We start from the raw sequence: 25,253 nt of genomic DNA on the forward strand, positions 1-25,253 counted from the left end.
AGACACAAGACAGAAGATGGTCATTGGTCACATGTCCACATCACATGTCCTGCGGCTACCTGGGCAGGTCATGTGATTGTTATGGTAGGATTCAAGACATCCTCTTTTAGTGTGCGTTGGCTGTGTGTTTCTAATCAATAAGCATGCGTGCACATCATAAGAAATTAATTCAGACACATTTGCTGATTTAAATCTCACTCATGCGATCATGGCCATGGCACATCTGCACTGCTAGAACTTTATTTGGCTTCACAAAACTATATAGAGATTATGGAAGAAGCAGAAGGGGCGGAGAATTCCCAGCTCATGTGGTCTCTTGATTGGAGAACTTCCTTGCTGTTGCTTATTGACGTCAGGATTGAAGTCTTGTTGACATTCTTTAGCCTTAATTGTTTTCATTATGATCACGATGTCGGCGCCATCTTATAATGAAGTCTCTGTTACAATGATTTTAGGAAAATAGAACAAGTAGAAATGACAAGATTTGATCTATCAGCAGGTTTACCTTAACATGATCACCACTAGGTTTGGCTGTAGTTGGTTGGTTGCAGTGCATCCAGTATGGTCAGTGTTGTGGTGATGGCAGTTACACATCATTACTATGGTAACAGAACAAGAAAGTCTGTTATACCATCACCGGGAGCAGAGCATAAGGTAGGAGGAGTTAATGAGAACTAAAGGATCTTGGGACTTGTAGTTTCCAGTGGCAGCCATCTTGGTGAAAACTCTGCATAGAGAGGTAATACAATTTTATGAATCATAACATCAAACTATTTAAGCACCATTTTGTGACAGATGACACTGAGTTTTGTTATATTCATTTATTTATATCATCATGGGTTTTTGTATCAGACGTTCATATTCCCGGAATACCCCTTTAATGATCTAAAAGTCATGGCATATCACTGGTCACCATGATCTGCAGGCAGCATGTTATAGAGCAAGATAAGCTGAGCAGATTCTTATGTAGATTTGTGGGAAGCGTTCAGAATGACATTTCTTTTATCTATATATGTCTGTGCTGTTTGTTTTCTGAGTAGTTGAAGGTGGCCCTATTAGTGATTGTAATCGTTTTCTCAATGACTGTGTAAACAGCGATACAATTTTTGACCTCTCAAAACTCGAATTCAGTCTGCTCAGCTCCTCCTGCACTATATCATGCTGCCTGCAGATTACACTGCTTATTCCTAATGGCAGTTTTCCTACAAGATAACTTTTTTTAACATGCGTACAACACTTTAACCTACTGTTAACATATAGCTCATGGAAAAATTAGGATGGGAACAAAAGGTTTCTTTGGAAAAAGTTCCATTGCTTTGCTCAACAACAATTTAATCATTTTTTTTTGGTAGCAAACATAGAGTTCCTATATTGATACATGCTAAGATCCATAAAAAGGTCCAGCTCTAAACTTTCCAACTGCTAGAGGTGAAAAATAAATTGGCAGGACCCCACATAAATACCCACATAAATATCCCCCATATTAAGATTAAGCAGACAAATGCTGTTGAATCATTCAGAATTCAGCCTGTGAATACATGCCAGCTGTGACACCTGTCTCGGCATTATCCTCAGTTTTTCGTATGCAGCTGAGGAGGCGCTGATTGTATCTTTGTGTCTTTTGATGCCACTGATGTGTAAACATGGATTTAACTGGCTATGTTGTTTTGGTATTGCTTTAGTCCCACACCCATCTCTTTCCTACAGCATTAGCTCTGGTTTACAGTTACTTAACCCGCTGTGATTGACAGCTTTGCACACTAATCACTTCCCCTGTGTTGTGTGGATCTCTGACCAGCCTCTGAGATCACATATCAGTCATGCCAACCTTCATTCACTGTTGTTTATGTTTTTTTTTTGTTAATTCATAGCTTGTTAGGGACTTTGTTCATTGCGTATACAGGCGGTCCCCTACTTAAGGACACCCAACTTACAGACAACCCATAGTTACAGATGGACCCCTCTGACCTCTGGTGAAGCTTTCTGAATGCTTTACTATGGTCCTAGATTGCAATAATCAGCTGTAAGGTGTCTGTAATGAAGCTTTATTGATAATCCTTGGTCTCATTACAGCAAAAAATGTTTAAACTCCAATTGTCACTGGGGCCAAATTTTTTTTTCCTGGATCTACAATTATAAAATATACAGTTTCAACTTACATACAAATTCAACTTAAGAACAAACCTTCGGACCCTATCTTGTATGTAACCCGGGACTGCCTGTACTGATTTCAGCTCTTGTTCAGACTTCCCTTTCTTATTTGTGATTTTGTACTTGTTGTTCCCTCTGTGATGACCATTCCTATCTGTTTGTATTGTTTTTGTCCTTGTCTACATGCCTTGCCTTTTGTCATAGGGAGGGATTGTCAATGAGTTGTTTCATGCTACCTCGTGAACGTGCCACGAATATATAGCAGACATAAATATGTACCAGCAATGAATATCACATCAATATATCACAGCAAATGTAAATAAGCAGTGAAGGAACCAGACAATTATTTATGAGCAGTGAATGTACCACACATAAATATATAGTGGCAATAAAGATTCTACATTCAAAAACAAAGTGAGTTTTATACAGTGCCAGCACTCCCTCATTCATTCATGAGACGGCCCAGCACCTCCACATTTATTTAAGACCCCTTCATACACCCTGAGTGTTTGCTGAATGTTAACCATTTAAATGACCCAGCAAAGGTGATCAAGAGCATTTAAATGTTGAGGCACATGGGCGTGGCCATCTAGGTCTGGATTGCCCCCATCCCCGCGACTCATCGGGTGACAATCCCGTTGCTGTGACAACCAGGAGTATAGTTAAGACTCTCAGGCTTGTCATTCAGCAAAATCTATAATAGTGTGACAGTAGTATTGCAGTATATGTTAGGATCAATCAGACCTTCTAGGGTCTAAATATACAGTAAAACAAAAATCTTTAGAAAAAAATATTTTTTTAAATAATGACTTAAAAGTTCAAATCATCTCACTTCTCTTATAACTGATATAAAAATAAATAAATGAAACCCTTAACATGTGGTGCCATGTCCCAAAATGCCTGATCTATCATAATATAAAAACGATTATTCACGGTGGTGAACCCCGTGGCAGAAAATATATATATCAGCTAAAAGTCTACATACCTCTTCCATATGTTCTTACTTCGTCTACTTTAGTTCTTCAGATTAGAAGACAACAACCACAATTACAGAAGCTTAACACATGTCCCCTTTAAACAGTCATGACTTAGGATGCATGTGAAACAGAAACATCACTCTGTGGTGACTACCATTGCTTTTGGCCACAACTTCATTGAGTCACTTTTAAAGTCACTAATGCAGTTTATGCTGGGCAGCAAACATATTTACAGGATCTTTGAGCTTTTTGGCAATAGTATTAAATATAACAACATGTATAATGCATCTTATTGGAGAAAATTACCTCCTTCTCCTCTTACCTAGCACTTTTCCTACTACTTCTAAACTTGTTAAATTACTTTCTCTGCTGGTTGCTGTAATACTAAAATTATAAAAGATATACTATTTAAATTAGAAATGAAACTACACCTAAAATATTCCACCATTATGACATCATGGGTTAAAAGAAGGTAGTGAGAAACCTGGCCTCACTCAGGATCAATGAGACCAGCACATGTCCCAGACCTCACAGATGCAATGTATGTGTTGCCTTAATTTGTGGTCTGCATACAAAAAAAAGAAAAATCCCTTAACATTTACCTGTGCTCCCACCAATGGGAAAGCACAATCATTTTTATTCATTTCTTGAATTGTACTGTCCTTTCCATTACAGATAACTTGATTTCCCTTACTTTATGAATTTATACAGTAAACATGGCAGTAAATTCGACTATAAACAGAAATAAGAGCATCTAACACCTTAAGGGCATGGCCTAAAATGGCCTCAAGGACGCAGCAATTTTTTTTGTTTTTCCCTGCTCAAATTCCAAAAGAGTTTTTTCAATTTTTATCCGACATGAGCACATTAGGGCATGTTTTTTGCTGTAGGATTTGTATTTTCCAATTGGTTCATTTTTATGGTAAAAATAGCATGATGGTTTAAATTTATTACCCCTGTTTCCCCTGTCTATTCCCTTCCGATCATGCTTGATTGCAGAAGTTAGGGGGTTAAACTGCTGGGCAACAGGCCGCTAATTTATACTATGTATTTCATTCTATGTCCTCAACCAGTTAAACCTAAACTATCTCACAATTCAACTACAGAATACTATTTTCTGCATTTCCTGGGACTGTAAATTCTAACCATACAATGTATCAGATCTGCTGAAGTTTTCAGAGCTTAGTTGTGAAGGTCAAATGGGTATTCTCCTTGAAACTTTAATCTTCTCTTTATGAAAAATAAAACATTGTTTCTCATTTATTGAAAAAATAAGATAGCAAGCATTTACTGTTTCTTCTCTAAACATGTGAGTAACAGTATAATCCATTGTTACACAGTGGACACCGGCCAAATCTAATAAGTAAAAAAAACATTTTCTCAAAAAATATCCAAGTTCTAGAAATTCTACAAAGATTTCCTTGGGAGAGAAATCCACACGTTTTCTATGCACCAGGCCAGTGGTTAAGAAGGCTTTTATCTTCCTAGGGAATGTTTTTTGTAAATATTCAGTATGTGAGAGATGATATTAGTAACCATTTAATTATTCATCTATTTTCTACAGTTTCATCTAGAATGAAAAGGAAACAATGATTGAAAAGACAAATGGTTCCTAAGACATTCTTCATAATAATATCATATATTAATGATGGAAACTATTCAAAAAAACAATATTGTTGTAAGTATATGGATAATAATACTCTCTATCATTATGCTTAAGAGAAATCCATCATGATAAACCATGGGCAAATACTAATAGATCCAGGCATTGTGACTTTGGTAATCTTCTTATAAAATCAACAATTTCTAAAAAATATGCTAAGGAGCCAAAAGGGCTCCGAGGGGTGGTACCAGCAAAAATTTATGACAGATTTCTTTTAACTGAGGGCAAACCACAACTGAGCTGATAACAATTACTAATATTAAGATAGTTAATGGGGCCATAGGATAACATTGAGATGTAATACTGGTTAACATGATTAGCTTAACTGGTTTACCAAAAGTGGCAAGTCAGTCTGTGGTGGTAGGTAATACAGGGAACCACCCCTATAATGTTTTGACTGATTAAAACACCACCTTCTTAAAGAGTACCTCACAAATTTGGAGATGAACATGTCTCGATGTAGTGACTGCTTTGCAGATTTTCTTTGCATTTTCTTTTTAGCCCTCACAGTTGCTGAGATATCAGTCCCAGTATCTGACATCTATAACCCTCTGTCAGAGAGGAGGTGCTGAAACAGAGCATGTGTTATGATAATCTGCTCAGGGGTCTAGAAAGAAAATACAAAGTGCCCCTGAATCTATGAAGCAGCCCCTACATTATATTATGTTCATCTACACATGTGTAAGGTGGTGAAAGGTCCTCTTTAATTAATGTTAAGCAGTGCTACATCTGTATGATGGTAGCCAAATTGTTAATAAATCTTTGAAATGACCTTGGCACCTTATGGACATGGCCTAAAATGGCCTTTAGGACATTCAGGACACGGACCCCGAGTATGCCAAGCTTCTAAAAAAAATAATTAACACTGTACTCACCTTTTGCTTTGGGTACTCCTTCTCCGTGTCCTCTGGGTCTTCATCAGGTTCCTCTGGCACCTGTGTGGGTTCCTGTGCACGGCCGGCACACATGATGACGTTAGCCGCTTGCCGACATCATTGCTTGTGCACTGCCGGCATCACGAGGGGACCCGTATAGGAGCCAGAGGATCCCGAAGAGGAGCCAATAGAAACCCTAAGAGGACCAGGAGGACAGAAAGACGGAGCTGGAGCACTCGAAGCAAGAAGAGTACCTGCAGGGGGTGTCGGAAAAGTGAGTACAGTGTTATTTTTTTATAGACCAGAGTATAAGCCGAGTTAGGGTTTTTCAGCACAATTTTTGTGCTGGAAAAACTTGGCTTATACTTTAGTATATACTGATCTTTTTTATCCGACATGGACATATGAAGGCTTGTTTTTTGAGGTAAGATCTGTATTTTTCAATGGGTTAATATTTATGGTAAAAATATCATAATTATTCAAATTTATTAACTGTTTCCTGTGTAGTAAGTACAATTAAGGAGACACCATGTACAGGTTTTCTTATGTTTTACTACTTTAGCAAATAAAACACTTAAAAAAAACACATTAGCCTATGTATCTTGATTCCTCAATCAAAGGACAATTTTTAGGGCTTGTTTATTGCATGAAAAGTTAATGGTTAGATTAGTTCTATTGTAGGGTACATCTGACCTTTTGATCGCTTATCAATTATGTGGGGAAGGAAGGGTTTATTTTATTTTGTAGCACAAAATATAATTATATATAGGGAAATGGTTGACTTTTGTAGGTTTTTTAATTTTTTATTTTTTTATAAAAAAACTTTACTTAACTCTTTTTTTTACTGTCCTACTATCCCACTTACACTAGGGATACCTTGACCCCCTATGCAATACATTATACATTGTACATATTGTACCTGTTGCTATTTTTCCAACAGTTTGCCTATGAGACCTACTCTTGGGTCTGTAAGTCGGTTGTGTTCTTAAGTAGGGTACTGCTGGTAAAGAGTAGACACGGAGGTCTTCATTAGACCTGACAGTGGTAGCATAATCAGGAGGAAGATATAGATCTATATCGTCCTATGGCGTCAACCAGTTAATTTCATTCTTCATTACTAATAAAATGTGGTCTGCCTGATGTCACAATTATGAGCAATAATAGAAAAGTTCAGTGAATTCTCGGATTTAATAACAACATCAATCACATCTGCCACAAATTACTTGTAGCTGCATAAAATATTTTCATATGTTGTGGAGAAACTTTGTGCTTTGGGGTATTAACTATTCACAAAAACATCTTCAGTATGAACGTTTTCCTATGTTATTGTACTTTGTTTTGGTACAATAAGGGAAAACATCTCAAAACCATAAATATCACCCAATACTAATTTACAGTTGTGATTGGATTTTGGTGTTCTTTTCCCTACACTTTCTTAAAAAGTTCCCTTTTGTCTAATGCTAATTAGACAAAAATATCCTGAGGATATTTTCTCAAAAATTTCTAGAGCGAATATCTAGTTGTCAAACCTAACAAGCACCGAGGTTCTGCTTATTTTTCTACAAAAGCAAAATCTACTGTGGGCTGCAAGTTTTTCTATTCCTAGAACTTTTCCTCATTGTAATGTTACAACAACAATCTTAAATTTATTGTATGTGAATTAACATTAAGTATTTGTGCAGTGTAAAAAAATATGATACATGCTTTTACAAATTTTGTCTGGGCCAAATTATACATAGACATGCTTTGACTGTAGTTGTAACTTTATGTTTAGGGATATTGCCCTGCTAAAAGGTGAAGCCCAGCCTCAAGTCTTTTACAATATGTAACGGGTTTGCACTGTCTTTAGCTCCATCCATTTTCCCATCAACTCTCACCAGCTTTGAGTAGCTGCTAAAACGAAGCATCCTCATAACATAATGCTACCACAACACTTCATGGTGGGGATGGTATGTTGAAGGCACTGTGCATTGTTGACTTTTCTCCACACGTAGCATTTGGAATTCATGGTGTCATTTGACCAAAGCACCTTCTTCTATATCTTCTATGTTTGCTGTGTCTTCTACATAGATTTTTGCAAACTACACATGGACAGATTTTGGATTGCACGGATTCTTCCACCTGACCTGTGGATGTCTGCTGCCCCTCCAGAGTGACCCAGGGCCTCTTTTCTGCATCTCTCATTAGTGGCATTCCAAGCCATGTCTGGCTAGGCAAGCAGTTGTGTCTTTCCAACAGCTTTATCCCAGACCTGTCTGGAGTTTTCCTTGTTGTTCATAATAGTATTTGTTCACTAATGTCCTCTAGTAAACCTCTGAGGTTTTAGATAGTGGACATAATTTATACAGTCAAAAAAAAAACATATGTCCTTGAAGTTTAACCAAGGAAGGGATGTAAGGGAAACTATTCTATAATATAACATAACATAACACCAATGTTATTTTGATGTGAAAAGGCATATGCAAAGAGTTTGTATGTTCTCTCTGTGTTTGCATGGGTTACCTCAGAGTCCTCTGGTTTCCTCCTACACTCCAAAATATACGGGTAGGTTGATTAGATTGTGAGCCCCATTGGGGACAAGAACCAATTGGGCATGCTCTGTGTAGCACTGCGTAACCTGTGTGCACTATATAAATAAATAATAAAAAAATAATAATAAATAATAAAATATATACACTAAGGAATTATTATTAAAAAGGAATTATTATCTAGCCCCTTTTTGAAGCTCTCTGTTGTCCCTATAATGACCAGTTCTGAAGCAGGCTATTCCACAGATTCACAGTTCTTACAGTAAAGAAGCCTTGTTGCCTCAATAAATTAAAGGGGTTGTCCGAATATTAGAAAAAATAAGCAGGTGGGCTGGGGAGGAGTTCTTTAAAAAATAAAGTTTTACTCACCTCCTCCAGAGCTCCCAGTGTCCTGCTCTGCAGTCTGTCACAGCTGTGCCCATGTTTGTTTACAGAGGCATGGCACCTCTGCTCCGGGCACCTTCCATGTACCTGACATGCCCACCCATTTCTATGCTTGATACAGTGCTGAGATGGGTGGACATGTCAGGCCAGCAGAAGTAGTCAGAGCGGACCGTGGACCGTGGCATGGGACACCATGAGCAACGGAGGAGGTGAATAAAGCTTTTTTTTTTTTAAAGCCCTCCCACCTGCTAATTTTTTTTAATAGTCAAACCTTGTTTTCTCCAGAGAGAGACAGGGCCCCCTTGTCTTTTGATCCATGTCTTTTGAAACATGTTCCCTTAGTCATATCTTTTCAAGACTAAATAAATATTGTATATTTTAAAAATTATAAATAATAATTTTAAACTTTCTGTCTTTCATTGTTCCCTCTACACCTCAGAGAATCTTTTTTATGGACTGGTGTCCAGAATTGAATGGAATATTTCAAGTCGGGTAAAACCAATGTCTTGTACAGTGGTCCAAATACATTTTTTAACCCATTGTATTTTTCTTGATGTCCTGTTCCATGAATTATTGTTAACGGCTTTTCAAGTTTGGAGAGTCTTACTGAGGTCTTTTTTTGGCTTCTCAGATTTTTTTTCTCTTCTTTCTCAGGTTTGCCTGTCCTGTTCTTGGACTAATCTTAACAGGATTCAATGTAGATGATTTCTCTAAACAAGGATGAATTGCATTCACGTCTTTTTTGAGATCTGGTAAATATTGTTCACCTTGGTCCTCAATAACCATTCCATCTTTGTAAGAATTGATTTGCCTGTAACCAGTCTTTCTATCCTTTTATTTAGGGATCTGTCATGGGTGCTTCCACGATCCCTGTCTCGGATCGCGGGCGCATTCATGTCTCTACATGTACCCCTGGAGCCCTGCACCGCTTACCGCCCCTGGCTCCAGAGGCAATCTCCACTGCTCCCGCGGCTCCGCGCGCGTACCCGTCTAGGGCGCGCCGGCTTGCTAAGATTTAAAGGGCCAGCACACCGATAATTGCCGCTGGCCTGATTTGAATTCCTGCCTCTTCCTGTTACCCTTGCCGGATCTTCAAACTTCCCCTGAAGATAAAGTTCTCCTGTGATTCCTGCGTTCCTGTGATTCCTGCGTTCCTGTGTGCCAGTCCATCCCTGTGTTCCTGCTTTCCTGTGTGCCAGTACATTCCTGTGTGCCAGTCCGTTCCTGTGTGCCAGTCTGTTCCTGTGTTCCTGCGTTCTTGTGTGCCAGTCCGTTCCTGTGTTCCTGTGTACCAGTCCGTTCCTGTGTTCCTGCGTTCCTGCGTTCCTGTGTGCCAGTCCGTTTCTGCCCTGCCTTCCTGTGTGCCAGCTCCTGCGAATCCTGATGTGAGTCCTAGTGTGCCTTCATGTGCTATTCTCCTGCTGTCACCCCGGGTACCCCGCCTGCATTACTACCTTGGCAGCCACCAGGGGCAAGTCGCACCTGTGGAACGACCTGGTGGTATCCCACCGCAGCAAGCCCATCCCGCTTTGCGGCGGGCTCTGGTGAAGACAGGGGGCCACTTAGATTCCGGTTCCAGGTCGGCTTGTACCATCTCCCGCGGTGGTCTAGTGGGTCCACAGACTCCCAGTCCTGACAGGATCAAAGCACCTGTGTAATTAATACTCCCAAATTCATCCCCTAAATAAGCAACTTTTGGCAATTAGCTGGGGAAGTCATTAACAAAGAGGTCCACTTACTTTTTCTACTTGCGCAGTGGATATTTTGTTCAATGTGTCAATAAAAGACTTTACGGGACTTTGATAACAACCAGACTGCATTTTTAGTTATTAATTCAGAAATTCAGGGAATTGAATTACTTACAGTTTCTTGCAACTGTACTTTTTAAAATATATTTAGTATTAGGTAAGTCAGCTTAAAAAGCAGAAGTGAATATCTCTCATAGTTCAAACACCCCTGTTTACTAGATAGATGGATAGAAACACAGACAATGCAGTAGTGAAGATGTTTTCTCACCTTAAGCTTCAGTTATGCTAAGTGCATAGACTTTTAAGAAGGCGTAATAAAGCAATGCTGGAGCTGCTGCAGGTTACTTTCCTTGCAGCTGTCAAAATGGCTGGCTGCTCCACACTTAAACTTTTAGAAAATGAAGAGCACTTTCAACGTCTCTGCCCAAGATGGGAGTCAGGAAGCCAAAGATAATATTGTATTCCATAAAACTGTGTTTCACGTTTGAACCGAGTGCTTCTTCAGATTAATACAGATCATATTGTTTAATATTTTATATATTTACAAGCATTTTTGTGACAGTTTTCATCGAATGCTATTTTGTACATAGGTTCTGGAAAAAAAAGACCTATCAAAAATGTCTCACTTTTATAGATTCAAAATCATTTCTCCTCAAAATGCTACTAAAACACCTCAAATGGTTATAAATGATTAATAAATAGACACTGTTATATTTTACTATATAAACCAGAGTTTCCAAAACTTTTGCTACTCTGTAAAATCTTTTTAATATTGAGTAGCAACTGGAAGACTTAATAGCCCCTTAATAAAAGAGCATAATGGGGCAGATTTATCAAGCTGTCTAAAAGTCAGAATATTCTTAGTTGCCCATGGTAACCAATCACAGCTTCCCTTTAAAATATTCAAGAGAACTGGTAAAATAAAAACTGAGCAGTAATTGGTTGCCACGGGCAACTAAGAATATTCTGACTTTTAGACAGCTTGATAAATCTGCCCGAATTCATTTTACTCATATAATATGGAGGCTTTTAGAATTCGTAAGGGATATTATATCTGTTGTACTGAATAGGTAGCTACTTAATATGTTCAGCCCATGGACAATAATTATTGAAGGAAGTAGGTATCCATGCCAGATCTCCTGTGGTACATGGCATATTGTAGCAGGACTGGTGGTGCATATTTATGATAAGCCAAAATAACTTTTGCCCCAAGGACTTTTCCTGGGAAGGTGGCCAGCAGTCTCCAGAACCAGGAAATTTAAGGAAATGACTGCTTAGTTTATAAGTGTACATGCTTAGTATTTATTTAACCCCCTAACAACTTGGTTTTTATTTTCGTGTTTACATTTTTCACTTTTTCAAAAATCTATAACCTTTTTTTTTAATTTTTTCCGTGCACATAGCTGTGTGATGATTTGTTTTCTGTGTAACAATATGTCCTTCTTAGTGACAGTATTTATTACATAATTCAGTGCTGGGAATCTGGAAAAAAATCCAAATGGGTTGAAATTGGTGAAAAAATGCATTTGTGGCATTTTCTTGTGGGCTCCGTTATTAAGGACTTTCAATGTGGTTTTATTGCGTTTTAATACATCTTAACCATTCAAACCTTCTGTATGTAAAAAAATAGATGTATTTATTTTTCCATCCTTTTTTCCTGATGATAATAACTTTTTCATACTTCAGTTTACGGAGCTGATTTTTGATCACTTTTTATTAAATTTGTGAAAAAGTGGTGTTTCTGACATTTGGATGCTATTTTCAATTATGGTGTTAAACGCTAGGAATGAGCGTTTTTATATTTTGATAGATTGGGATGTGACATGTTTATGATTTTATTTGTTTGTTTATTTTTTATCAGTTCTATAGGAAGGGGGGAGGGGGTGATTTGAACGTTTATTTATTTTTATTCATTTAACTCCAAAAATAAAGTAAATATTTTTCCTTTATATTTTTTAGACCCACCAGGGTACTTAGACCCTAGGGATTCTGATTGCTTCGACCATATGTTGCAATACTACTGTATGAAAAATGTGCTACAGATCCGTAAAAGTGTGCCACTGACACCCTGTAAAAGATCTTAAGCAATGAGAGATCCTGGAGTCTTATAAAGGCAGGCATGGCAACTGGATGTTGCTCCCTCACCCTGGCTTTTTCCTGCAGTCAAGAGGTTACCAGTGGGTATTTGCTGCAATATGAGGGTACATGTTAAAGGTACATGTTAAAGGAATAGAAAGGGAGCCCAATAGTCAGGTATAACTGACTATTGAGAATGCTTTTCACTCATTGGTATAGTTAACATTACCCAATTGTAATAGGAGATTTGAACTCACCTCTTTTAGGCTGGGTTAACACTTTGTTTTGTCCATGTGCTAGGATACATTGCCTGGTGCCTCCTCCTCCCCCTTGAAGGAGTGAACATCGGCTGCAGGCAGTGATTGACTGCTGCCAATGTTCAAGATGTTTCCTCAGTGATGTCATTGTCACATCATTGGGGTCCTCCCTCCTGCTGGGTAATATACAGTATATGTTTAGCAGAAGTCTGGGGGGTGCAATACTGCAGCATCACCCCCCCCCCCTCCTTATAGATTTCAATGGCATCTACAAAGGGTACATCTCACTCAGCACGAAGCAGCAGGTTGAAAAGAGGTAGATTGCTATTTTGTCCATCCTGCTTTCTTCACAGTATGCAAACTATACTGGGCAGATGGAGGCCGAAACTATGGGGGTCATTTATTATGGCCTTTCAAATGAAAACTGGCAGTGTTTTTTCCCTCTCTGCACCTCTTGTGCCTGTTTTATTTGTGGGCACAAAAATTTTAGTCCGCTTCTGAATCCACCAGTTTTCTGGTGGTTCTATTTTTCCAACAAGTTTTTTTGACGCAATTTATGGCGCAAAAAGAGAGCATCTAGAAGCATCTGGGGAGTTCTTAACCTTTTAGTCCATGCACCAGTTCATTAATCCCTTGCACCACAAACTTACATCCCACTGAAAAATTTAGCACAGTCCCAGCGCCACCCTGAGGCAAAAATAATAAATGCCCCTCTATGTCTCCGTCTGCCAGTATATGTCTATGTATATGTCGGGCGTATACATAGGGAGATTTCCTGGTTTTTATGCTCTGTGGATGCCTGGCGGGATGCAGTACTGTAGCACCCACCCCCTACAGACTTCAATGGCCTCCCTAATCATGCATATTGCTCTGTAGCAGGGTTGTTACCCGTTCCATCCTGCTTTCAGTATGTATATACTGAGCATTTGTTGGTATACACTCATCGTATACATAAAATGTGGTGTAATCATAGCCTTATTCTCAATATTACCTCTATAACATCCTAACTTCACAGTGCCTACAGATAGGATTACAGACCCTGGACTTACAAACTAGAAAGATATGTTATGCTTTGTTTCTTGTACTAATGAATTTATAGGTGTAATTTTTTAATAAACTCAAATTTCAAGCAGATGATATCCAAATATATTAAAAAGATTATGATTGTGTTGTTTTGTATAAGAACTAATAACCTCATCGAAGATGTAATCTCACCCAAATAAAATGCTCTGTGTCTAGAAGAGAAAATGCCAATGACGCAGATGGATCAACATAAAAATAGCTAACAGCAACACAGAACTGTTTAAGCTGGGCTGGGTAAACAGTGTGTGGCACTGGCTCTCTATCTTCATGTTCCTTATCAGTTCTCATGACAACCGTTTTGCTATCAGCTAACAGGAGGCTTAATCAGTGCAGTCATGTTTTTCTCTGGCCTATGTAGATGCAATTAAATAATATATTTTATAATGTTGACCCTGTAGCTGTACAGATCAAAAGCCGAAAATGGTTCCATCTGCCATAAACATGAAAGTGTCTTTTATTGAAGGTCTTTTATTACAGATGACTTTGTAAACACAGGAAAATAATAGGCCACATTCATTACATATCTGTAGAAATGTCCTTGTGTACACACCTGGTGTAAGTGAAAAGTGACCATGTAGAAGGGTAGGGCCATCTTACTAACTATCCTCCACAGATGCACACCTTCTTCCTTGCTTCTTCTTTTGGCAAACGTAAGATGTGATCTAATTGTTGTGTTTTTAACAGGACTCCATATTAGTTATGCAATCACCAAAATCTAATGCAGCTAATGTAATCTTTTCTATATAAGTGGAAATGCAGATATTGGGTACGTTTTTGGTCATAATAAACATTTGAAAACATCCAATGTTTGATATCATAAAGAAAAATACAGTACTTTTAGTAAGAGGTTGCTACAGTTGAATATCATTAGGGAGAGATATACTGGCGGGTTCCCTGGCGGAGACCCGACTTACAGACAACCCATAGTTACAGACAGACCCCTGTGACCTCTGGTGAAGCTCTACTGTATAGCTTTACTATAGTCCCAGACTGCAATGATCAGCTGTAAGGTGTCTGTAATGAAGCTTTATTGATAATCCTTGGTCCCATTACAGCAAAAAATGTTTAAACTCCAATTGTCACTAGGGCCAAAATTTTTTTGGTCTGGATCTACAATTATAAAATATACAGTTTCGACTTACATACAAAGTCAACTTAAGAACAAACCTCCGGACCCTATCTTGTATGTAACTCGGGGACTGCCTGCAGGTGTTTTTTTCTATCAATGGCAATCTATTTGTACAATGCTAGTTGAGATTCTACTTTAACCCCCAGGCGCACCACGACGTTATACTACGTCCCCGGGGCTACATGCTGAGCCCACCGGGACGTAGTATAACGTCCTGCTTCTGGCACCGGCTCACGAACGGAGCCGGCACCAGAAGCAGCGGCTGTCAGCTGTCTATCACAGCTGACAGCCTGCGCGAACACCCACGATCGGAGCCGACTCCGATCGCGAATGTTAACCCCTTACACGCCACGGTCAAGTATGACTGCGGTGTGTAAGGGTGTTTGCGCTATGGATCGGATCCCCTGCGCCGCTTACTGGGGGATCCGATCCACTTCTGGGCAGCTCCGAGGACTGGCATGTGCTCCCTGCGCGAGCATGCCAGACAGATTACACTGCTCTACAATAAAACAGTATTGTAGAGAAGTGTATTGAACTTGAACCAGCGATCAGAGCATCACTGGTTCAAGTTCAAGTAAGTATAAGTAAAAAAAAAGTGAAAAAAACTGAACACTACACATTAGAATAAATAAAAAATAAATACATTAAAATATAAGCCCCTAAAATGTCAAGTGACATTTTAGGGGCTTATATTTTAATGTATTTATTTTTTATTTAAAAATGATCTTTTTTCGGAACGTTTTTGCAGGTTTTTTTCTCCGGCGTTTACCGTGCGGGTCCAGTAACGATTCTGTTTTATTATACAGATTGTTACAATCTGTATAATAAAACAGAATCGTTACTGGACAGGTTTCTTTAACAGGTTTCTTTAACAAGACAGGTTTCTTTAACAAGACCACAAAAACTGTACCTAACCAAAGGTATCAATACAATGTCTAGGAACCTGACTAATGCATTTTTCAGGTACAGTTAAGGTACATTCGAAATAAATGTAAGCTACACATTTCAGCAAATACATATTATTGTCCGTATAATGAAAATGTATAGAATTTTCCAATATACCTTCTGTATCCGTTTCATAGTATCATAGTCCATCAAGTCAAACCTATTAAACTATATTGTATTGATCCAGAAGTGTGCTACAATAGGCCTGACATGCAAACTATATTTTATTAATTCATGAGAGTACACAAAACACAAACATTTACAATCAATACCCCTATACCCCAGAGGAAGTCGCTTCCTGCGATGATACGTGTTAGGAGACTCCCACCCTGGCCAAAAGTACACCAGTACTACACAGAACACATGAGAGAGAAAATACAATACTTATATTCTCCCTCCACCACCCCTGGCCAAAGGTGTTGGACAAAAAAGTAGTTCTCAAATCATAAGTTAAAGGGGTATTCTCATCTGGGCATTTACATTCAGTTTCATTAATCTGCCATATATAAACATTTCTTCAATTCGATGTTATTAAAATAAATGTTCCTGTGTGAAGATAATTTCACATAAATGCAGCCATGTCGTCCCTTAGAAACGAGATAGCTTCCTCGGTTACGACCACCTCACACTCTGGCAGCAGTGGCCAGACATGCCACTATTAATAATTGGATGTTATTAAAAAAAATGTTCCTGTGTGAAGATAATTTCACATAAATGCAGCCATGTCGTCCCTTAGAAACGAGATAGCTTCCTCGGTTACTACCACCTCACACTCTGGCAGCAGTGGCCAGACATGCCACTATTGAGCCCTGCCTGACCACATGGCTTCAGCGATCATTACCACAGGACGGCTGTGGGACTTGCAGTGACTCCTGGACATTTCATATACAAAAAACGTATCTTTCTTTGAGCAATCCCTCCAGCAGAAGTGGCCGTATCTAGGGTCTTGTTTCTAAGGGACAACATGACTACATTTATGAGAAATTATCTTCACACAGGAACATTTTTTTTAATAACATCTAATTGAAGAAATGTATGTATATGGCAGATTAATGAAACTGAATGTGAATGCCCAGATGAGAATACCCCATTTAAGTACCCATATCAATAAAGTTCCACAACCACAATCTCAAAATATGTATATATATATATATATACATATACATGTCAACAAAACAGCCTGCCAGCTCCCCTACAGTAAGTGTCATATGTGCAAGTATGAGTAAAGTGCTTGTGATAGAAGTTTTTCCCTGTATGGAAGAGAAAAGACAAGTCAAGGGTTACCATATGCAAGGCCCAGCATCTAGGTACGAGCAGCAAACAAAGGCATAAAAAAGTTATTGAACTACACCAACACTCCACCTTGGCCAGGGTAGGAGGCTCCCAACGTGTATCATCTCTGGAAGCGACTTCCTCAGGGCTATAGGGGTACTGGTTTTAAATGTTTGTGTTTTGTGTACTCTAATGAATTAGTAAAAGATAGTTTGTATTTCAGGCCTATTGTAGCACACTTCTTTTTTGTTGTACTGAGAATTCAAGTATTTGTACATTGTAATAAGATCTCCTCTTCGTTGTCTTTTTTCTTAATAACCTCAAGTTTAGTGACCAATTATTGTATTATAGTCCCCCCCATTCCCCTGATAATCTAGGTTTCTCTTTTCTGCACCAGTTCTAGTTCTACTATGCCCAAAACTCTACACAATGGGGACATGTATTAAAGCCCCCGCACCAGTTTTCTGTCAGACTTTGCCTGTTCTATTCAGTGGAAACTGTTCCACATGTATCTAAAAAGTGTCTGAGCCCATTTCCGGCACATGCAACATAAATGTGGCGCATGTGACACAAATTGTGGCACATGCGACATTTTGTGCCGCATTTTGAAAGGTAAGGAAGTATTCCAGCACTCGCAATGACTTGTGTGACCACCGGTACACGATCTACGTGTTTCAGACTAAATTATTCAGTCCTTAGTCATTAGTCAGATCATGACTAAGGACTAAATAATTTAGTCCGAAACGCGTAGATCGTGTACCGGTGGTCACACAAGTCATGGCTGTACGTTTTTAAATATGAAAAATAAAATGCTATGATTTTAGAAGACATACTTCCTCACCTTTCAACATGCTTCGGTCAGCCGACAGGACTGCCTAATTCCCTGCACCAGGGGCTGTGCAAGAGACTGTGATTCCCCACATGCTGCAAACATCAATGTGAGTGAGCGGATATTTTCCTTTTCTTTTTTCTTAAGTTTCATATTTTGTGCCACACCCTGCATTATACACAGGCAAACACACTTTCAGTGCAGCTTGCACTACTCTTAGTAAATGTGATCCAATATTCCGTCAATATTTCTTAATATTTGACTGAAATTCTATAGAAAGCATTATAGCTAGCTTTCAGTGGTTACAAACCAGTGTGTAGACTGATGATAGGTAGCAAGACAGTGAACCCTTGCAATTGTATACAAGAAGAAAGCGTGTCAAGACAACCAAACTATAAACAAAATATCAAACTTTATTTACACATATGCGATTTTGACAAACACTGACCAATTTAAAAACACTTAAAACGTGTAACAAGTACACAAAACAGGACTCAATGGGATGAAAAGTATCCAAGTCATCCCAAGAAAACCACCCTGGCTACAACAAATCTTATCTGGTGTTGATGAATGTACAATAAGAGCTCCCAAAGGGAATCAGCTATATAAGGTGCATGGTAACACAACAGTATAGTAAACTTGTCCTACATAACAATCATAAGAAATAAGGCACTGTGTATCACCCATATATATACAAAATCATGGTAATTTACCAGACAACACCAGAAACAGCCAGGGGGTCGTGATGCCCCACGCGTTCCGTCACCTAAAGTGACTTCATCAGGGGAGAGCCCTTCAGGCTAAACCCCCTTCCCAGCTGCCTTGCCAACCCTTGCTGATAACCAGTTTATCTTTCCTAAGCCAAAGTGCAAAACACAGAGACAAAGACAAAGTAGAAACAGAAAATTGTCTCTAGAGCTGGGTCAGAACAAAGATGACAAAGGCAGTACAAAATCACAAGGCAAGAGGGTAGTCTGAATACAAGCTAACAATCAAAATATAAGGACACAGAGTACATAATAATACTTGAAATGTTGAAAGAACATAGGGTATTCTTACCTCTTTTATAATGTCCCAGGCTTAGGAAGTAATTACATCAGAACTCTGAAAACCAGACAAGAAAGAACTGCAAGGGAGTAATATGAGTGAATGCAATGTCTGCTAGTAACAGCAAGTTAACTATTAATGAACAGGATAAGCACTGCAGGAGACTGACAGGTGTGGTGCAAATCAATCAAGGCTGAGAAAGGAATACCCCAGTCAGGGTTGGCTCCAGGATTCAATAGGCCCCTAGGCGACAGAGCCCCAGTGGGCTCCTTTGCAGTGAACTCACGTTGCGGTATTAAAAATTCAGAAAATAAAACAGACTCCTGTTCCCTAAAATATGCCCTAGTTTATCATTCCAAACAGCTCCATCATGGTTATTTTATATACAGCCCCCTCCTGGGTTATCTTATATACAGCCCCCTCATGGTTATTTTATAGAAAGCCCCCCTCGCTCCCTATGGATGCATTAGATTTCCAAAATGGATTTCCAAAATACAAATACAATTTTTAATTTTTTTTCTACTAATTGGTTAAATTAGCAATAGAAAATGTCAATGTGCTGTGGTTATCAAATAGTATAATAACAGCCCAAAGTATTCCCAGATTGTAGCATACAAGGATGTTGTTTCATTTATGCCTCAATTGGACAATGCTGCTCATAGAGAAAAGATCCGATGACTTCCTATGGAGTTCAGTGGGAGAGGGATTTTGTCACAGATTTCCGTGATAGGAAATGTTCACAGGAAGTATTTTAGTAAAGATTTTCTAACTGTCATTAGAAAAGTAAAACAAATAAATAACACCAATTTGCACTTTAACTACCTGTCTAGTTATAGTGACTTTCAGAAACCCATACAGAAACACCATACATTTTTATGAGTACAAACATTTATACCACTACAACTACATATAAGTAACAAATCTGTTAGAAGAGTCAATGGAAGTGGTAATACAATGGGCTTAAACAAATGCATGCACATTATTATGTCACTTTATAATAGGAAGAATTTAGCCGACTATATTGTTCTACATTAATGCTGCCCAACTATCATACATATGCTAAAAGAAATTTTATATGCTAGCTAAGAAGGGTTTTTCCAGAAATCACACATATCTCCAATCCACATATTCTGTGGTCCATGAGTGAACTAGTGAGTGGTCCATGAGTGAACACTGCAGACTAAAGTGATTAAGTGTATTTAGTGAGACAGTCCCTTTAGAGGGTGACTGTCATCAGAAATTAACCTTCTAAACAGCTTCCAGTAAGTTTTGTGATGTAAGTTTAGCATTTAAGTCAAGCAATCCTCTCCTCAGAACGCCCTATTTCCTGTATTGATGTCTTCATGTCCAGGACCATCACTAACAGGCTCCTCCGAAGCTTGGTGCAGGACTAAACCCAGGCATGACTTTATAGGAAGTGCATCTTTATACAGGCAGTCCCCTACTTAAGTACACCCGACTTACAGATGATCACTAGTTACAAACGGAACTCTGGTAATTGGTAATTTACTGTACCAGGCTACAATAAACAGCTATAACAGTTATAGGTGTCTACAGTTAAAGGGGTATTCCGGGAATATGAACATCTGACACAAAAACCCACAATGATATAAATAAATGAATACAACAATGCTCAATGTCATTAGTCACAAAATGGAGCTTCAATAGTTTGATTTTCTGATTTACAAAATTTATGGCCTCTCTAAAGTAGGTGGAGTTATCATTAAGATGGCCGCCACTATAAACTACAAGTTCCATGATCCTTTAGTTCTCAGTAACTCCTCCTCCCTCTTATGCTCTGCTCCCAGTGATGATGTAATAGGTTTTCTTGCTCTGTTACCATGGTAATGATGTGCAACTGCCATCACCACAACACTGGCCATACTGGCTGCACTGCAACCAACTGACTACAGCCAAACTTAGTGGTGATCACATGACCTGCCCAGGCAGCTGCAGGACATGTGATGTGGACATGTGACCAGCGGCCATCTTCTGTCCTATGTATGCTCTGCAACGGACCGCGCGGAGGAAATTAACGGACTGATTAAAGGGCCAGTAGCATTTTAATTCTTCATTACAGTCTATGTCATCAGCATTTTCTGCTAAGGGGAGCAATATTTTTAATACAAACTAATTACACATTAGCTTATATTTTGAGTACCCATTTGTATATGAATTATGCTGATTCCTGGAATACCCCTTTAAACTTTATTGTTAATTCTGCTTCTTATGACAATCCAACATTTTGAAAATTCAATTGTAATAGAGGCCTCAAAAAAATTTGGCTGCGGTTACAATTCAAATAATATAAAATTCAACTTAAGAACAAACCTACAGAACCTATTTTGTACGTAACCCAAATACTGCCTGTATATGGTTAGATGATCAACAAGAAAACCTGTACTGTGCCATACATTATTTCGAATAGTAAAAGTTTAGTAACCTCTAAATAGCTACCAACAAGGCATAAATAAATCATCATTGACACATTTTATATTTTAAATTTATATACAGGCAGTCCCCGGGTTAAATACAAGGTAGGGTGTGTAGGTTTGTTCTTAAATTGAATTTGTATGTAAATCGGAACGGTATATTTTATCAATATAATCCCAGCCAGAACTTTTTTGGTCTCTGTGACAATTGGATTTTAAAAATGTTGGGTTGTCATTAGAATCAGGATTAACAATAAATCTTAATTACAGACGCCTTTGATAACTGTTACAGCTGATTATTGTAGCCTAGGACTAAAGTACAATAAATTACCAAAATCCAGAGGTCCGTTTGTAACTAGGGGTCGTATGTAAGTCAAGTGTTCTTAAGTAGGGGACCGCCTGTATATTTAAATATTTAAATAATTTTAGGTGTGTTATATTTTTGTATTGTGGTTTTTTTATTTATTTAGGATAGATACACTCACTAGAATTTGCTTTTAGAATGGGAAACCTGACCAGAAAAACATGATTTCAGAGAAGCTAATCTTGAGATAAGCACATTAATAGTGCTTGGACTGGTGCTGTTCAGCTCTGTTTAATTACTAAAACCAAAGCCTGAGCTGATTTGTCAGTCAATCTCTGTCCAAGTGACTAGTTAACAGTGTAATCCATAAATATGCCTCTGAGATTCCACATCTGCCAAAACAGTCAAATCTGCCATTATAAACTGCTTATTAATTCATGTACAATTTGTACAGATAAGAAAAGGAATGTGCCTACAATGTTTTAAAAAACTAATGGAGGCTACCTGTAAGTCTTTTCATGTTTTGGATACTATAAAGGTTGTTAATGTACTTATGCAGTACTAATACAATACTCATTCTCATATTTATATTTTCATTTGTTTTTGTACTATTAGATTGTAGAATAAAATATTTAATTTTCCCTAAATTTTCCAGAAAACAAAATAGAACATTGTTGGCAAAATATTTTAATGTCAGGACTTTGTAGTATGGTGGAATTATTGCTGTTGTGGGATTATTGCTGCTAGCACCGATTGCAGGTGTTAACTCTGTGATCGCTGGCAGCCATGCACCACCATCTTGGCTCTGATCGTTGCTCCCCGTGACATTATGGGGCGCGTCGATGTGTTAACATGACAGCCTTGGGTCATACAGAGACCCAAAGCTGTCTGGTTTTAACCCTTCTATTAAAATGTGAAATTTGCAATTTGTAATGTGCCTAAAGAGTTATCAAATAGCAGTTCATGAAGTCAACAACATACTGGGCTACGTGTATAGTTTTGTCTCTCTGTGGTGAACTTTTGAGACATTTGACAGCTCTTTTTTGCGCCTTATGTATGATCCTGTCTTTTTACTTGTGATACACGTTCAGCTTTTCCTATCCCGGCAGGTGCAAAATTTTTGTTGCAAATGTCTCAAATCCACATGGATACAAGCCACCTGAGGGGGTTGTATACAGGAGTGGACACTACTGTTAATTTCGGATTTAACATGTTGCATTTTAATGCATTTTTAAACCAATTACAACAGCTGAGGAATTTACAAAGTTAGCGTGGCGTTTATATTGCGTTTTGTAAACACAAATGTTAACAGTAATGAAATAAGGCAAATCATCTATCCTCAGCTGTTGTAATTAGTTCCAAAATGCATTAAAAACACAATTAAACTGCTACGTGTGACCTTGCCCTTAGAAGTAACCATTAAAATTTTTTTTTTTGGAATTTTGACAAAAGAGGTTGCTGTGAAAAATGTTAAACCGTTAAAGCATGTGAAATAATTCCAATTTCATATAAAAATCAGATCCATGAAAAAAAACTTCTTTTGCTCCTGCTCTGGACCAGGTACAGATTTGCGCCAAAAATGGCACAAAATGGTGCAAAAACGGCAAAAGTGGCAAGGAACATCTGGAAAACAAAAATACATAAGGCAAATTGCACAAAGGTGCAGACAAGGCGTACTTGAAAAAGAACAGAGTTAAAAGTCGCAAAAATGGCGCAGAAACGGCAATAGTCGCTAAAATTTGACAATTTGCCCAGCTGAAACTATTATACATGTGCCCCAGTATATTGCATTATTTCTGCAAGTGACTCATTTGTGTCGTGGATGAACTATACCCGACGCAACACAGACTGTGGTGCACAGTCAGACAGATGTTACACACCCCGTGTTAAAAATAGTTGGTGCACGCCAGCGGAGCAGTGTTGGAAGTGCCAGATTCTTAATGAACAGCTGCCACAAATCCTGAATCTGGCACCCCCTGTACACTATAGTGCAGTCACTGTTTTTGATAAATGTACGCTAGAGTATATTAAATTATTTGTACAATAAGTAATACTTTTAGTTATGGAGATCCCCCCATGCCACTCTCTAACTCCACAAACAGCCACATAATCTAAAGCTAATAATAAATAGAAATAGTGGAATTTATTTTATATCATTTAAAACCAGCAACTTTTTTATTCTTCTGTTATTCTTTGTGAACATCCGGAGAGAACAAAAAACTATTATTTAGTAATCAGTGGCTTTATAGCAGCTCTTCCATCTTACAGAAAAGATTTAGCATGTAATGAATGGTATTGGAAACTCATTCCACAGCAATAAGCATCTTCTCATGCAAGACTTGCTGTGATTTTGACATGTTTATGTTGCTTTTAAGTATATTGAGTGTCAATAATGCTTCCCAGCTAACAAAGCTTATCTTTCCTTTATTTACATGTTCAGACTGCCAGGTCAGATGTATCATTAACCTTGTGGTGAAATAATCTGCAAAAGGTGTAATAGACAGACAGCTTCTGTTACAGAGTTATCAGAGCTTGACAAGGTGAGCCATTTTACAGACTTGGTTTACAGTTAAGGCTGTAGTGTACGTAATGTATAGCCCACCTTAGTGATGGAGTCATTTCTCAATGGATATGTACACAGAAGTCTTATTGATGTTTTATGTGGGGGGTCAGTTAAGCGCTCCTCTACAGGTGGTCCACTATTTAGGAATCTGGTAGGCAGCTTCGGGTTGTGTCTTCTTCTGATTTATGCAGAAGGGAAGGAACCCAAGTTGTGGCTTAGCCAAGCGCCACATGTTTGTTATAAAATGTTGTCTTTTATGTAGAGCCTGTAATTTTTTTTACATATTTTTCATATATACCCTGTATTTAGGATCAGCAGCCAATTGGTGACTATACTGGCATACTGTGACCATGGTACCCACTTGCTTCGAAATGCTTTCAATGCCATAAAATGGTCCCTTCTCCATAGTCGTGTGATGTCACACAGGTAAAGACTTGTTGCAATCATAGCACAGTAATCTGAGCTGTATGTTATAATATGTCAAGCACCAGTTTGACATCCCATGACCACGGAGTGGTTTTTATTCACAGGAAGTAAACGTGTAAGCTTTCTGTTGAATTACAGCAAGCAGAGATACAGTAACTGGAAAGCCCCTTTAAGAAGAAACATTACACATCTCCAAGATCTACGATGTATCTGTATGAAATCTTTCTCTAGCATAAAAAACTAAATAAAACAACATGGTGAATATTATTATGGTTGTGCATTTCATTGCAGTAATGCTGCAGATTTTACTCTGAGGTCCAAAAGTTTAATTCAGGGTTCAAAATACATTTAAATACTGTGTATTTAAAACCCACAGTTCAAGTTGATTTGGATGACTGTAGATTTTTCACACAGCATGTGGATAGTTACTGCATAGTAACTATAAATTTCTTGAGGTTAGGAACTAGCAAATTCACAGTGGCTATCACATGGCAATAGTGTCTTAAGCCTTAAAGGAAGGTAAGTGTCCCTTGGTGCTCTGAATTTGGAGATTATTAATCCATT

The 25,253-nt window shown here is 38.3% G+C and overlaps 1 long non-coding RNA gene across 1 annotated transcript; it reads left to right on the forward strand.

Moving 5' to 3' along the window:
* Nucleotides 1–652: 652 nt before the first annotated feature.
* LOC140120537 (uncharacterized) lies at nucleotides 653–24,934 on the forward strand. Its single transcript, XR_011853853.1, has 6 exons — nucleotides 653–739; nucleotides 4,693–4,806; nucleotides 9,233–9,330; nucleotides 24,141–24,240; nucleotides 24,573–24,689; nucleotides 24,794–24,934. It is a non-coding gene; the product is annotated as an uncharacterized lncRNA (long non-coding RNA).
* The last annotated feature ends 319 nt before the right edge of the window (nucleotides 24,935–25,253 follow it).

The sequence above is a fragment of the Engystomops pustulosus genome, chromosome 3, assembly GCF_040894005.1.
Source record: "Engystomops pustulosus chromosome 3, aEngPut4.maternal, whole genome shotgun sequence".
In the NCBI taxonomy this organism is placed as follows: Eukaryota; Metazoa; Chordata; class Amphibia; order Anura; family Leptodactylidae; genus Engystomops; species Engystomops pustulosus.